The sequence below is a fragment of the Hemitrygon akajei genome, chromosome 11 (genome assembly GCF_048418815.1).
Source record: "Hemitrygon akajei chromosome 11, sHemAka1.3, whole genome shotgun sequence".
NCBI lineage: Eukaryota > Metazoa > Chordata > Chondrichthyes > Myliobatiformes > Dasyatidae > Hemitrygon > Hemitrygon akajei.
The window spans coordinates 50901189-50916573 of NC_133134.1; the positions used below are offsets into that span (position 1 = coordinate 50901189).

The following is a 15385-nucleotide window of genomic DNA, read 5'->3' on the forward strand; positions in this document are numbered from 1 at the left end:
TCTTTGTTCTTAGACCATAACACAATAACACAATAATGAGACATAACAGCAGAATTAGGCCATTCAGCCAATCAGATCTACACTGCTATTCAATCATGGCTGATATATTTTCCCTCTGAATCGCTATCTCCTGCATTCTCAAAGTAACCTTTGATGGCCTTACTCATCAACTCCTGTCTTTATAAGGTACTGGACGCATTGTAATTTGCCTATCGTTATAATAGGTCTATGGTGGACGAGATCTCAGTGGTTCTCTATGCAGCCTTGGATCAACTGGACAATACAAATATGTATGTCAGGATGTTGTTTATTGACTATAGTGCAGCATTTAACACCATCATTCCTCTAGTCCTAATCAAAAAGCTTCAGAATCTGGGTCTCAGTACCTCCCTCTGCAACTGGATCCTCAATTTCCTAACCAAAAGACCACAGCGTGAGCAGATTGACAGTGACATTTCCACCTCGCTGACAACCAACACTGGCGCACCTCAGGGATATGTGCCTACCCCACTGCTCTACTCTCTCTGCACCCATGACTGTGTGGCTAGGCGTAGCTCAAATGCCATCTATAAATTTGCTGGCGATATAACTATTGTTGGTAGAATCTCAGCTGGTGACGAGAGGGCGTACAGGAGTGAGATATGCAAAGTAGTGGAATGGTGCCGCAGCAACAACCTGGCACTCAACGTCAGTAAAACGAAAGAGCTGATTGTGACTTCAGGAAGGGTAAGACAAGGGAACACGAACCAATCAGAAATGGAGCACGTGAGCAATTTCAAGTGCCTGGGTGTTAATATCTATGAGGACCTAACTTGGTCCCAGCACATCAATGCAGCAATAAAAAAGGCAGGACAGTGGCGAATTTCTTTGGGCGTTTGAGGAGATTTGGAATGTCACCTAAAACACTCGTAAATTTCTACAGATGTACCATATAGAGCATTTTGGTTGGCTGCATTGCCATCCAGAATGGGGGAGAGGCTACTGCACAGGATTAAAGGAAGCTGCAGAGAGTTGTAACATTAGTCAGCTCCATTATGGTGTCTAGCCTCCTTCATACCCAAGACACCTTCAAGGAGCAGTGCCTCAGAAAGACAGCGTCCATTATTAAGGACCTCCACCACCCAGGACATGCCCTCTTCTCGTTGTTACCATCAGGACGGAGGTACAGAAGCCTGAAGGCACACACTTACTGATTCAGGAACAGCTTCTTCCCCTCTGCCATCCGATTTCTGAATGGACATTGATCCTGTGAACACTACCTCACCACATTATAATTTCTATTTTTGCACTACTTATCTATTTTAACTGTTTGATATATATATTTACTGTAATTTACTGACTTTTTCAATATTATCATGTATTGCTTTGTACCACTGCCACAAAGTTAACAAATTTCACGACATATGTTGGTGATATTAAACTTAATTATGATTAATCTGCTGTGGATACAGTATACCAAATTATTTTTGCCTCCACAGCCATCTGTGGTAATGAATTCCACAGTTTCATACCCTCAGGCTACAGAAATTCCTCCTCATCTCTGTTCTAAGGGGATGCCTTTTTACTTTGATGTTGTGCCGTCTGTTCCTAGACTCTCCCATTGTTACAAACAGCCTCTCTTTGCGCTCTCTATCTAGGCCTTTCAATATTCGATAGGATTAAATGAGATGTCCTTTCAATTTTTAAATTCCAGTGAGTGCAGGCCCAGAGCCATCAAATGCTCTTCATGTTAACCTTTTTATTCCCAGGATTATTCTCGTAAACCTCCTCTAGATATTTTCAAAGGCCAGCTCATCCTTTCTTAGATAAGGGAATCAAAACTGCTCACAACACTTCAAATTTGGTCTGTCCGACATCTTATAAAGCCTCTGCATTACATCCTTGCTTTTATATTCTAGTCCTCTCAAAATGAATGCTAACATTATATTTGCCTTTCTTACTACCAACTCAACATGCAAGTTAACTTTTAGGGAACCCTGCACTGGGACTTCCCTGTCCCTTTGAACGTCCAATCTCTGAATTCATTCATCACTTAGAAAATAATCTCTGCCATTATTCCTCTACCAACATGCATGACCATACACTTCCCAACACTCCATTCCATCTGCCACTTCTTTAGTCATTCTCCTAATCTGTCTGTCCTCTTGCAGATTTCCTCAACACGACCTGCCCTTCCACCTGTCTTTATATCATCCATAAACCTGGCCACAAAGCCATCAATTCCATCTTCAAAATCATTGACATTTAACATGAAAAGAAGTGGACTCATCATTGACCCCTACAAAACACCACTGGTCACCAGTGATACAAGTAAGGATTATTCTTTCTTTTAGTTACTCAGTGAGAATACTGCCTGGACTTGAGAGCCTGAGTTACAGGAAGAGGCTGGCCACAGTGGAGCGTTATTCCTTGGAGTGGAAGAGAATGAGAGATGCCTATAAAACCATGAGGGGAATGGACAAGGTGGATAGGTTTAATGCCATCTCCATGATTGTGGGGGTCTAAAACTAGAGGTCATAGATAAAAAATTAAAGAAAGATTAGCTTTGGAGCATGGAAGAAAATCAGAGCACCCTGAGGAAACCAAACGGTCACAGAGAGAATGTTCAAACGCAAGAGAACGTAGGAGGGAAGAGACTTAAAGGAGACCTGAGAGGGAACTTCTTTACACAGTGTGTAGTGATTACATGGAATGAGCTGCTAGGGGAAGTTGTCAGGTTGAGTACAAATGGGCTATTTAAAATCATTTGGATGGATGCACAGAGGGAAGATAATTGAAAGTTTATAAGCTAAATGCAGACAACTGGGACAGTGTCAGCAGGGGCCAGTTGGTTCGAAGGGCCTCTTTCTGTGCTGTATTATTTTATGACTCTGTGACTGTAGGAACGTTGGCTGAAGGCCTGCATAGACTCAGTGCACTGAAACACCTGTTTTTGCACTGTATTTTTTTATGTCTGCAACAATAAATTTGACAGGTCAGCCATTGGAGAAATACCAATAAATCTCTCCATTAAACTGTAAAGAAGTTTCAGAAGTGGGAGTTGAGGATCAGTGTTAGTCCCTAGTTTTGGCCTTGCCTTCTGGGCCTCCTTCGCTGAATGCCATTGCTGTGTTTAATGAGGCAGACTGTAATGACGCAGGAAGATTATGACAATGCTCCTCTACAATACAGTTTTCCAATCTGCCAACTATAGAAAACTTGCTCAAAAAGTGTGTTTTGTGTTGATCCTGATGGTTAAATCTATATTTTTAGTTGGTGCAATGGCAGAAGACTACCATTATGGGACATATTGTTTCTTCAAATTGCCCATAAACTGAAGATTTATTTTGAAATAAAGTAATAAGACGTCTTTGTTGTTGGTGGCCCGGGATTACCCAGCTTTGATACAGACCTCTGGTGTTTGTGTGGAGTTTGCTCGTTCTCCCAATGACCTAATGGGTTTTCCTGGAGGCCCTGTTTTTGTTTTGCCTCACTTCAGAAATAGTTGGTTGGTTAATTGGTTTCTGTAAATTGTCCCTAATATGGTCGTTAATCGCCACTGTAACATGTACTATCCCCTCACTGGAACAGCCACACCAGTGTAAGTCTTTAAAGTCAACCTTGTTCGTTCTGAGGTGAGAAGCTGGAATTTCTCTTTCTAAACTGTCTCTGACACCAGCGATACTTCAGTACCCTATCCACTGTGGCCCCATCCAACCATGAGATCATCCACTAGCCGTCTTAATGTCCTGAAACAGATAAAGCATGCAAAGCTTCTTCAACCACAGAGTGAGGCCTCTGTATGCTCTGTATTACAGTGTTTTTGATTGGCAATGTCTTTTTACTTTTAGAGGTGTGTTCAATATGTCACTTTTTGCCACAGCTTTGGCAATTTAAATCCCTATACCAGCAATCTTTTTCTGAATGCCCAGTTTTGCCACAACACAAACTTTGATTGCCAATAGGTATCTTATTCTTAGTCAATGAACTTGGGAAGATGCGAACAATAGCTGTGCATCTTTAGCTTCCATCTCCATAAATGAATGAATCCCAATTGCCTTCTGTTGTGTTAGTCTGTCTTCAGTAAGCAAACGTTTCTGAATTGCCTCACTACACAGACCACATACGGGTCTATCACATAACATGTCAGTTCAAAAGCTGCTCAAAATCACAGTGTCAGATAATTGCTTCAGTACTGCCACGAACTGTGAAATAGACTCACTTTTCTCTTCATTCCTTTTAAGAAACCTAACCCTCTCAGCAATAATCAAAGTTTTAAGTGAATTGTGGTTCTTCCATGTTCTTTCTTTGTTTTGTGGCTATCTGGAGAAGACAAATCTCACAGTTGTATATGGATACATATTTCGATAATGAATGAACCTTTGAACTATGTCCTCATAAGGCTTATCACCAGGATTAGCCGGTTGCGCTGGACTGCGTAATGAATTACTGTAAACATTTTGCACCCATCACAGTCAGAAGAGTCAGAACATGAAAATCATCTGAAATTTAATTTTCCAGTGCAAAATATTAACATTTTTCAGGATATGAATTACATTGCTCTGTCATTTCATCATACATTCATTTTTAAACACAATTATGTTCCAGAAAAGATAGTCTTTTCCATCTCTCTCTCCCTCCCTTTCTCATTTGTTTTATTTAACCATCCCTTTCTTGTTCTCTTCCCTCGGATTCATCACTCACCATGCTTCTTGTGGCCTTTTTCTTTTCGCTCACCCACGTTACATAGCGGTACACAACCAGTATTGCACATGGACTTTTCTTGTTGAAGGGAGCAAAACAGTAAATATCGCATGAGGGCTTGTCTCCTCGTCACTATTTGTTATGTTTGTGGTACTGGGAAGCCAGGCGGCCATGAATAACACACTCAAGAGACGGAGAGGTGAGGAATCACTGCACTACTGTTTATTTTTCTAGTAAGTCATCTACCCAGAATGCCCTCTCACATTATGTTCAGTATGTAACACACAGGGAAGCTTGAAGGCAACCCATAAGGTTCAAAATGCATAACGGTGTCTACCTGCAAAGGTGCTGAACAGGGAAACTGAACGTACAGGACAATGTGGACGATAAAAACCAAGACCAGGCACAGACTCTTATGTCACATGTTGTTCGTGACAGTGCGCCATTTCCCTTATTATGACTGAAAAATATTATTTGCAAGTTGCCAACTTTTATTTATGACTAAAAATTATTAGTTGTAAGTTGCAAACCTTTCATTTATTTTTGGTTCACAATCTTCCATCAACACGAGAGACAAGAGACACAAGGGTCTGTGGATGCTGGAATGGAATCTGTTGCAATCAGGTATCTGTGCTGTGCATTTGATGAAGATGATGATGGGACATTTTCAGGAAAGTGCAACAAGAAGTCCCAAAAGAAACTAGATTGGTTGCTAGGAAATTGGACTCCTAACAGCAATGTATTGTGGCAACCATTTGGTCCAGCAATCCCCACTGTGAATATGAGGCTTTGGTCTCTGGGTCCAGGGCAGAGACCTCTGTCCACTCTGGCTGTCGTCCCACTGTCAGCCATCCCCTCACCTGGGCCAGCACGGGATCGCTCACCCGTTCACCATGCAGCTGCTGGTCCATGGTGGGGAGATCATCGCCGGCTGTCACCGCGCTTGTTCCTGGTTGCGTTGGGCCGCTGCCGGATGTGCTGTACTGCCGCAGGCCGCTGTGAAACCAGAGGTGGTTGCGGCTCCCACTGGGACCGCTTCCTGGAGCTGCCCCGCCGGAGAGCCACGGCGTCAGCACCGAGGTACAGTGTTGCCCCCGACACATCCACACGGGCCCCCAGCGGGACAGCAGGTCCGGGCCCAGGATGCAGGACTCTCGGCTGTCGGCGAGCCACACTTCGTGCTCCACCGTGTTTCCCCCCCACTGCCATGTGCAGCCTCCTCTTCACTGCCGTCACCGGTAACCGTAGCCAGCTGGACGCCATCATTGTCCACCCAGGCGGGGATGGCTAATCCGTGTTGGGGAGAGCACCGAGACAGATGATAGTGATGGTTGACCCCGTGTCCACCAAGACACGGCATCTGCTGCCCTCCTCCACACAGTCCACGTACAAGCCTTGCTCTTCACCCAGACGGCCCACCGGAGGGGTTCTGCTGGAGGATTCAGGCGGTGCTGCCCGATCGGCGTTTCCCGATGGATGTTCTGATCTGTGGCATTCCCGGGCCAAGTGACCTGCCTCACCGCAACGGGAGCAGAGACGTTTCATGGCCGCTGGTCGGGCCGTCTCACGGGCTCCTCCTCGTCAGTTTACTCCTCCACCTCGGTGACACAAACCCGGGCTCGCTGCATGCGGGCGACGCTGGAACTCCTTGGGGAGCTAAAATTGCTTCTGCCCTCTCCGCCTTCGGCCAGAGCCTTGTCCGGTGACGATGGCGACGTCAGGCGAACATGCTGCCGAAGGCGCTCCGGCGTCAGCCCCTTTACAAAGGCGTGGAGGGCGAGCTCTTCCTGGGCACGGGAGCGAGCTCGGGGTAGCCATGCCAAGCACAGTGGCAAAGATCTGCTGCCAATGCCCCCAGGTTTTCTCCCGTATGGAGCCGCCTGCTGCACAGTTCTTCCCTCATTGCTTCCACCCACGGCCTCTGCTCGAAACGCCGCTCAAGCGCCCGGTGGTCACGCTGCTTCGTCGGCGTTAGGTGAGGGAGGGCCCGCAGGGCATCTGTCCAGTGCCAGGGCAAGGTGCACCGGGGTCTCGGCGGGACTCCACCCATTATGCCACGCGGCAAGTCTGACACTCCAGAGAAGGCTCCAGGCAGCTGGTGCCATTGTACCTGGGGAGCTTCAGAGTAGATCTTGAGTCACAAATCATCGAATCCAGTTGACCTTCCTCTTGCTCCGGCAGAGTCTGCCATGGTGCCCATATCCCCACGGCTACAGCGTCTTGGGTTCCCCCGTGCAGGTTAACTACGGAGGCGAGTGATGCGCTCCGCTCTGTCCTCCGGGTTGGGGAGCCTGGGTACGCTCACACCATCAGGGCTCCCTGGGAAGCCACAATGTTCAGTCCCCAGGTCCTCCCTCCGGGCCTTCCCTGCATGAGCCCTGCGCGTGGGTGCAGGAGAAGGATACTGTTCGGTCCCTTGACTTACCCCGGAGTCTTAAGGCACTCTATCCGGCGTTGTAGCTCTTCAGTCTCGTCGTCGATGTCACATCCCACTCCTGACACCAATGTGGCGAGCATTTGGTCCATAATGACAGATGAGGAAGCTGTTTAACTCAGCAACAGTTTTATTGTGATAAACACAAAACAGACTGGGCACCATGACCCAGAGAGTGAACCCAACCAGTCTCAAAGAGACGGGGGGGGGGAGGGGTGACCGGTTACAGTCAGGGTGACCCACAAATACACAAGAAAATAACTGTATAACCCAAGCTAAAATGAACTAGAACTTCACACCATAATCCCACAAAAGCATTTTAACACAAGAACAATAAACAGCACTGGTCATTAGAAATGCAGTTGACCATGCCCCTCCCCAGAGCGTCACAATATGCAAACAGTTAAAAAGCTCAAAATGTACAAAATGCTCTTTATATGTGATTAGTGCATTAAGTGGGTAATTTCTAAGCTTGGTTATTTGACAATACGTCAGCAATATTTCAAATAATTCACCTCAGCCTTTACATTTCAGGTCAAAGACCCTACAGCTGCAATAATAATTCTGCTTCTCTTTCCTCAAATGCTGATAAGTTTTTCCAAGATTTTCCATTTATATTATAAATTTTTGATGTCTTGAGATGCCTTATGATTCTCGTTCTTCCATTCAGTCTTAATCCTACCCTTCAGAAACAAAGTAATATAGTATATGTTATTATGTTTGTTTGGTATAACATGAAATTCTGAAATCAGTAATAAGCATTGGAAAGAAAGATCAAACTTCCCGTGCAATAACTTGTTCTAACAGTGTTATCGCCTTAAAATAGAATTGCCTTATCATCCAGATGGAAGATGTATATTGTTCCTCAGCTTACTTTGGGAGCTGGGAAAGTTTTTTCACTTTGACTTATTTAATAGCCTGCGCTGTGAATCATGGGCACAGGCACCTGCACCGGAGGAAGAGGGAGCTGTTCCATTCGGACAAGCTTCAGGCTTCATTTGATCTGTGCAAAGCACATCAATGTGGTTAAAGACCTTGAATAAATTTAAAAGGAGAGGGTGATGGTGAAGGGAAGTTTAATAACTCAGAAAGAAATGAGCAAATGATGGTACATGATTGCACAAAGTGTGACAGAAAGGGCAGTAAATAGATAGCACAAAATAGAAATTAAGGCCTAGGACAGTTTAGTCATGATCATATTGAATGGTACAAGTTTAAGAGGCCAGCTGGCCTGGTCCTGCTCCTATTTCATTCTTGTGTTTCATGTCAAAGATGTTTCATCAGACCTTAAACGTTCACTCTGTTTATCTCTCCATAGTTGCTGGCTTCCAGTGTTTTTCTACAGTTCATCCTCACCAAGGGCACAGGGCCCAGGGCACACACACTTTCTGTGTGCAGGGTCTGTGCTGTCGGAAGGTGTCGGATATTTACTCCCCAAGCTGAGGAGAATCATAGTTACAGTAATGCAACAGGCCTTTGGCCCAACAAATCCATGCCAACCGTGAAGCACCCATTTCAACATCAATCCAAACCCATCTGCCACTTCTTTGCCCATTCTCCTAATCTGTCTAAGCCCTTCTGCAGACTCCCTGCTTCCTCAGGTTTACCTGCCCCTCCACCTATCTTTGTATCATCCACAAACTTGGATCCCATCAATTCTGTCATCCAAGTCATTGACATAAAACATAAAAAGAAATGGTCCCAGCACCGACCTCTGCAGAACACCACTAGTCACTGGCAGACAATCAGAAAGGGCTCCCTTTATACCCACTCTTTGCCTCCTGTCAATCAGCCAATGCTCTATCAATGCTAGTATCTTTCCTGTAATACCACAGGCTCTAATCTTGTTAAGCAGCCTCCTGTGCAGCACCTTGTCAAAAGCCTTCTGAAAATCAAAGTACACAAATCCAGAAAATCTCCTTTGTCTATCCTCAAAGAACTCCAACAGATTTGTCTGGCAAGATTTTCCCTAAGGAAACCAAGCTGATTTTGGCCAATTTAATTACGTGTCTTCAAGTATCCCAAAGCTACATCTTTAACAATCAACTCTAACATCTTCCCAACCACTGAAGTCAGGTCAGGCTAACCAGCCTATAATTTCCTTTCTTCTACCACCCTCCCCTGAAGAGTGGAGTGACATTTGCAATTTTCCAGACTTAGAGAACCATGCCAGAGTCTATTGTTCCCTGAAAGATCATTACTAATGGCTCCAAAATCTCTTCAAATACCTCTTTCAGAACCCTGGGGTGTAGACCATCTGGTCTAGGTGGCTTATCTACCTTCAGACCTTTCAGTTTCCCAAGCGCCTTCTCCCGAGTAATAGCAACTGCACTAACTTCTGCCCCTTACACTCTCGAATCCCTGACATACTGCTGGTGTCTTCCACAATAGCAAAATACTTCATCAATTCGTCTGCCATTTCCTTGTACCCCATTACCTTTCCAGGGTAATTTCCCAGTGGACCAATATCCACCCTCACTTTTTTTTTACTCTTCATATATCTGAAAAATCTTTTGGTATCTTCTTTGATATTATTGGCTAGCTTTCCTTCATATTTCTTCTATTCCCTCCTTATGTTTTTTTTAGTTGCCTTCTGTTGGTTTTTAAAATTTTCCAATCCTCTAACTTCCCACTAATGTTTGCTTTATTATATGCCTCCTCTTTTGCTTTTATGTTGGCTTTGACTTCCAATGTCAGACATGGTTGCATCATCCTGCCTTTAGAATACTTCTTCTTCTTCGGGCTGTACCTGTCCTACACTTTCCAGATCACTCCCAGAAACTCTAGCCATAACTGCTCTGCCATCATCCCTGCCAAAGTCTGCTTCCAATCCACTTTGGCCAGCTCCTTTCTCATGCCACTGTAATTCCCTTTACTCCACTGGAATACTGATACATCTAACTTCATCTTCTCCCTCTCAAATTCAGGGTGAATTCTATCATATTATGATCACTTACTCCTAAGGGTTCCTTTACCTTAAGCTCCCTAGTCAAATCTGGTTCATCACACAAGGCCCAACCCAGAGTAGCTGATCCCCTAGTGGGCTCAACCACAAGCTGCTCTAAAAAGCATCTTGTAGGCATTCTATAAATTCTCTCTTTTGGAATCTAACACCAACCTGATTTTCACAATCTATCTGAATATTGAAATCCTACATGACTATCATACCATTGCCTTTTTGACATGCCTTTTCTATCTCCCAATGCAATTTGCAGCCTACGTCCTGGCTACTGTTTGGAGGCCTGTGCATAGCTCCCATTGGGGTCTTTTTACCCTTGCAATTTCTTAATTATACCCAAGAGATTCTACATCTTCTAATGCCATGTCACCTCTCTCTGAGTACTTGTTTTCACGTTTTACTGTACAGGCACACCACTCCCTCTGTCTGCCCTATCGATACAATGTGTATGCTTGGATGTTAGGCTCTTTCGGCCACGAGTTAGTGATGCCCACAGCTAACAATCTCTAACTGCGTTACAAGATCATCTACCTTACTCCATCCACAGTCCTGTTTCCGTCACCCGTTTCAATTTTGTCCCCCTTTTACACTGCAACTCATCCCACTGACTGCCCTATCATCTGCCTGTCCTTCCTGACTTTCAGTATACACTGCCTCTGCTTGTAAAGCAACAGCACTATCCTCAGCCTTAACGCCCTGGTTTGCACCTTCCTGCCAAATTAGTTTAGACCCTCACCTTTAGGTTCAGGTATAACACATCCCTTTTGCACATCTCATATCTTTCCCAGAAGAGATCCCAATGATCCAGAAATCTGAAACTCTGCACCCTGCACCACATATCCACTCAGTCACAGGGAGAACATGCAAACTCCACACAGACAGCATGGGAGATCAATATCAAACCAGGACCATTGAAGATGTGGGACAACGTCTTTAGCAGCAGCTCCATTGTGCCTCACTCTACTGGGCCGGCACTGTTGAGGGTGAGTTGCCCGTAACCCCCAAACATTTGTGGTCTTTGGTCACGAGAATGCAGCTTTTTGTTCTCTAAGAGAATGAGGGGTGAGGGGTTGCTGATCTCTGAGGTTAGGGACCTGTGGTCTCAAGGTTGAGAGATCAATATTTTCAGGGGTGAGGGGTCTGTACTTTCCAAGGGCAAGAGTTCTATATTGTCTGAAGGTGAGAAATTTGTATTCTCAAGGGTGAAGCAAAAGGACTTCTCCACTTGGAGTTACATACACCAAGCTAACCAAGTTTCCTTTCTGGAATACGAATGACCAAAACAATTTAGCATCAACTGGTATACTCTGTGAGAGACAAGGACTCTAACTTAGAGGATAAGAGGTCTCCATTTGCTAAACGTGAGGGGTTTGAAGTCTTAAGGGGGATAATATTCACCTTAGATATATAATCTGTCTGTATTCTTGGGCAGATTGGGGATCTGTTCTCTCCAAGGGTGAGGGATCTGACCTCTCTGAAGGACGAGGGAAGTGCGCTCTTTAAGTACTATCTGTAGGGAGAGTCTATAATCGCAAGATGAGACTGTTCAAGAGTGCATTCACACTCTCTAAGATAAATTATTTGAAATAATGATATTATATAAAATTATTACAAATGAAACAAAGTCGGTGCCAATAATGTGCCCTTACTTCCCTTGCTTAGTTATTTTGATATTAAATAATATCCCATATATAATCATGAGTGATAGAAGCTTATTTTTAATTGCTTGCTGGTCAGGATCAAATAAAAAGCACAGTGTTGTTGCATTTACTTTAATTTAACAGCTTTAAGTACAAATGCTGAAAAAGATACATTTTCAGGAATACTGGTGTTATATACATTAAGGCATAAAGATAATGTGAAGAAAATATCAACAAAATAGCGTGAGAACACCAGCTTACATGAAATTGTACTGGTCAGATTTTGGAAGTATATAAGAAATATCCTTAACTAACAAAATCATTCTTTGAGCATTTCACCATCAAACTGTAACCAACTGCAACAAAACCAGTAAGTGTATATCTATATATATATAGATATATATATATATATAAAATGTATGATTTGTAAATCAGGTAGATAATTTGTACATTGACTTATTGCTGAGGTACTTTCCTTTTCGAAGCCAAAACTTTTCTCTTTGGAAAGTTCTGCTTTTGCCCGGGTCCGCTTGGTTTTTCAGCAAGCTTAGCTTTAATTTGATCAACAGACTCTTCCACAGCACTAAATTTTTCAGTTAGGTGTCCGAGGTGTTCTTTCAGTGAATTAAACTCTTTGAAGAGATCATCAAGTGCCTCGGACAGAGGAGAGATTCTGAAATAGAAAAAAATTTCAAAAATGCAACAAATTTTACACTAATTATTAAAGTAGCCTTGTTTTGAGTCATTATTTAGTATTTTTTTCCATTTTTTGAGGCTTTCCTAAATTATCTGGGTTAGCAATTAGCTCTACCTACTTTGCTGTTGGCTTGGATCCTAGGAGGTGCACCAGACTGGGACAAATTGATTTGCTTTCTGAGTTCCCCTCCCTCTATTTCTCTACTGATATAATCTATGTTCCAGATCGAGATTAGAGCTCTGTTTCTCAGCAGATCAGTGTTCCTGATGATGTAGAGGCACTTAAGTACAATGGTAGGTATTACTTTATGATTTTTTTAATCTTGCTTCCCCACTATCAATCTATGCAAACAGTCTGCAGATTTGCAAATTGGTTTCAATGACATTGGAAAATTGAGTAAATTTCAAAATGGTACAGGTTGTCCACAGGATATTGTCTGATTTTATCAATACCTTTCAACTAGTGGATCTGCATCTGATCATACAGTTATATTCCAACTTTAGTCAGGTCCTGCCGAAGAGTTTCGGCCCAAAACGTCGACTGTACTCTTTTCTTAGATGCTACCTGGCCTGCTGAGTTCCTCCAGCATTGTGTGTATGTGTGTTGCTCGGATCTCCAGCATCTGCAGATTCTCTCTTGTTTTTAACCATTAAAGGCTGTACTTTTTTCCAGTCTATGATCTTCGATTATTTTTAAAGAAGTGGCGATAGTTACTCACTATTCAGGGATATACACTCTGATCAAATATTGATTCCCCCATATGGAATTGAAAGCACAGCATCATCTAGGATTCTTTCTTTGTCATTAAGATTTGCTTTATAACATTCTAAATATTCTGCCTTGGGCAACATGATTGCTGATTTCAAATGTGTGAAATGATTTGGGTGCATCAACAACAGTTAACATTTGGAAGCTTCAGTCGCTTTCCATCAATACCCCATAACTGGTGCTGAATCAAACCGCGATCTTCCTGACTGCCACAGAAAATGCTAGGAAATTTGGATTCAGGATTATGCCAGCCTGGCATAAATTGAACCAAGTAATTCAAAGCCAAAGTTCTGTCTCTTAACTTCGCAAAAACATCTTAAAATCAAACTAGATTTGTTTAGCAATTGGGAACTTAAGTTACTGAAATTAATGTTGATGCATCCAAGTGCAAAATGATAGCTCCAGCATTGAAATAAAAGTTGCCAAATCAAACAATTCTCTGAAATATTTACTCAGCAGGCTTCTGAATTTTGTTAAACTTAACCATTGGGGTGAAATATAAATTTGTTGAAAAATGTCCCCATTCTTTGTTCTACAGCAAAGAAACAATTTCAGTTGGCAAAAAAGTTTAATTGATAAATTTAGTGTATCAGTTTCTATATTAAGTTAGGCAAACAGGACTCATTACAATTAAGGTTGAAATGTCCATTAAATCTGAAGCTGAATCTATATCTGAATCTATAAAATGTGCACCCCTGCATTAGTATTAGATCTCATTAAAGAAGAATTCCCATGATAGCTTAAGCTTGGTTAAAGACAATTAAATCAATCAGTTTTGAGTTATTGCATCTAAAATATCCATCACCTGGAATAGTCAGGGAGGAGAGACTGGTGATCATTTATCAGCAAGTTTCTCATTTGAGTCATAATGTCAAATCTCCAGTTGTCCAATACTTCTGTCAAATTGGCAACTCCACGCAAATTAACCTTATCAGCTGCAAAGAAAAGTTAGATATCGATATATGTAACTCATATTAATTGAACTGCTTCAATAAAAAAACTGATAATATAAACTATCATCATGCCCTTAAGAAATACTACCACCTCCAGTTGTTTTTACTATTTGACATGCTGAGAAACACTCTGAAGGAGCTTAATGTTACATTCCAATTTGAAAATTGGAAGTACAATTTAAAATTTGGCAATTTTTATTACTTTCTAGACCTAAGACTTTGAAAGGTAACAGAATGTTTTAAGTCAAGCTATAATCAATTCGTAAGGTAACAAAACAATAATTGGAAGCTCTGTGCTTTCACGCTTTGCTTCAATACTCTACTTTTGAAACAGTAAACATAAATATACAAAGATAAGAACAAATATCTCATTGGTCTTCAAAGTGTCAATCATCAGTTAAAGTGTGCTTCCTGTAGATGAGTGGATCAGGTTTCTCAGTTGACTAAAGGAATTGAACATTTTAAAGCACAATCGATCAGTTACAAAAACAGTACTCACATCCATATCTATAGTCCCACACATCACTTTGCAAAGGTCGTTTTCTGCTCTGCACAACCGTTAAAAGAAACAAGGAAATCACAAAGAGTCTGAGAAGCATCCTGAGTTGAAAGGTAGGAAGCTCCTCTCAATGACTATCCTGAAGTAACGAGAGAATGCAAAGTAAAAAGCAGCAGTAATGAGCCTGTACATTATATTCAAATCACATTTCTTAAACTATTAGTGCTGGACTTTTAAAAAACAAAATGGCATTAGAATTCGAAATACAGAAATTTCTTCAAAAGAAAACATTATTTCAATGGATTGTGCATTCTTTAAGAAGTAAATAAAATTCCTTACTTTATACTGAACGAAGTGGTTGCTGTGAACTCCCTCAATGCAAAAAGCACTTTGCGATATATAATCTGGAATTGATTTGAATGTTGTGTTGGAACTTGTGGAAGTGACTGCCAACATCACGTGGTCTGGGAGCGGAGGACAGAAAATAAGTACTTAGCATCTGGATAAAGCTAAAAATGCTCCTAGCATGTGTTTTAAATTTTCAAGCAGCTACAAAAAAGCTTCTTTTAACTCTATACTGTGTGAGAGTTTTTAAAGAAAAAGAAGCTAGTCTTCTTGTTTAAGTAGGTATCACTTTGCATTCTTTTAAGAAGGAGAAGTATTGTGAACAGAATGACTTTTTGAACTGAATGAATTTTAGGAAGCTATTCAGCCCACTGAATCTAAACTGCTTCCTAATACAGCAATCCCTC

The 15385-nt window shown here is 42.3% G+C and overlaps 1 long non-coding RNA gene across 1 annotated transcript; it reads right to left on the reverse strand.

Annotated features, from left to right (window-relative positions):
• Positions 1–11776: 11776 nt before the first annotated feature.
• Positions 11777–15100, reverse strand: LOC140735112 (uncharacterized). The gene is made up of 4 exons (XR_012100693.1): positions 14973–15100; positions 14634–14772; positions 13987–14116; positions 11777–12389 (listed from the first exon to the last, which is right to left on the reverse strand). It is a non-coding gene; the product is annotated as an uncharacterized lncRNA (long non-coding RNA).
• Between the last annotated feature and the right edge of the window lie 285 nt (positions 15101–15385).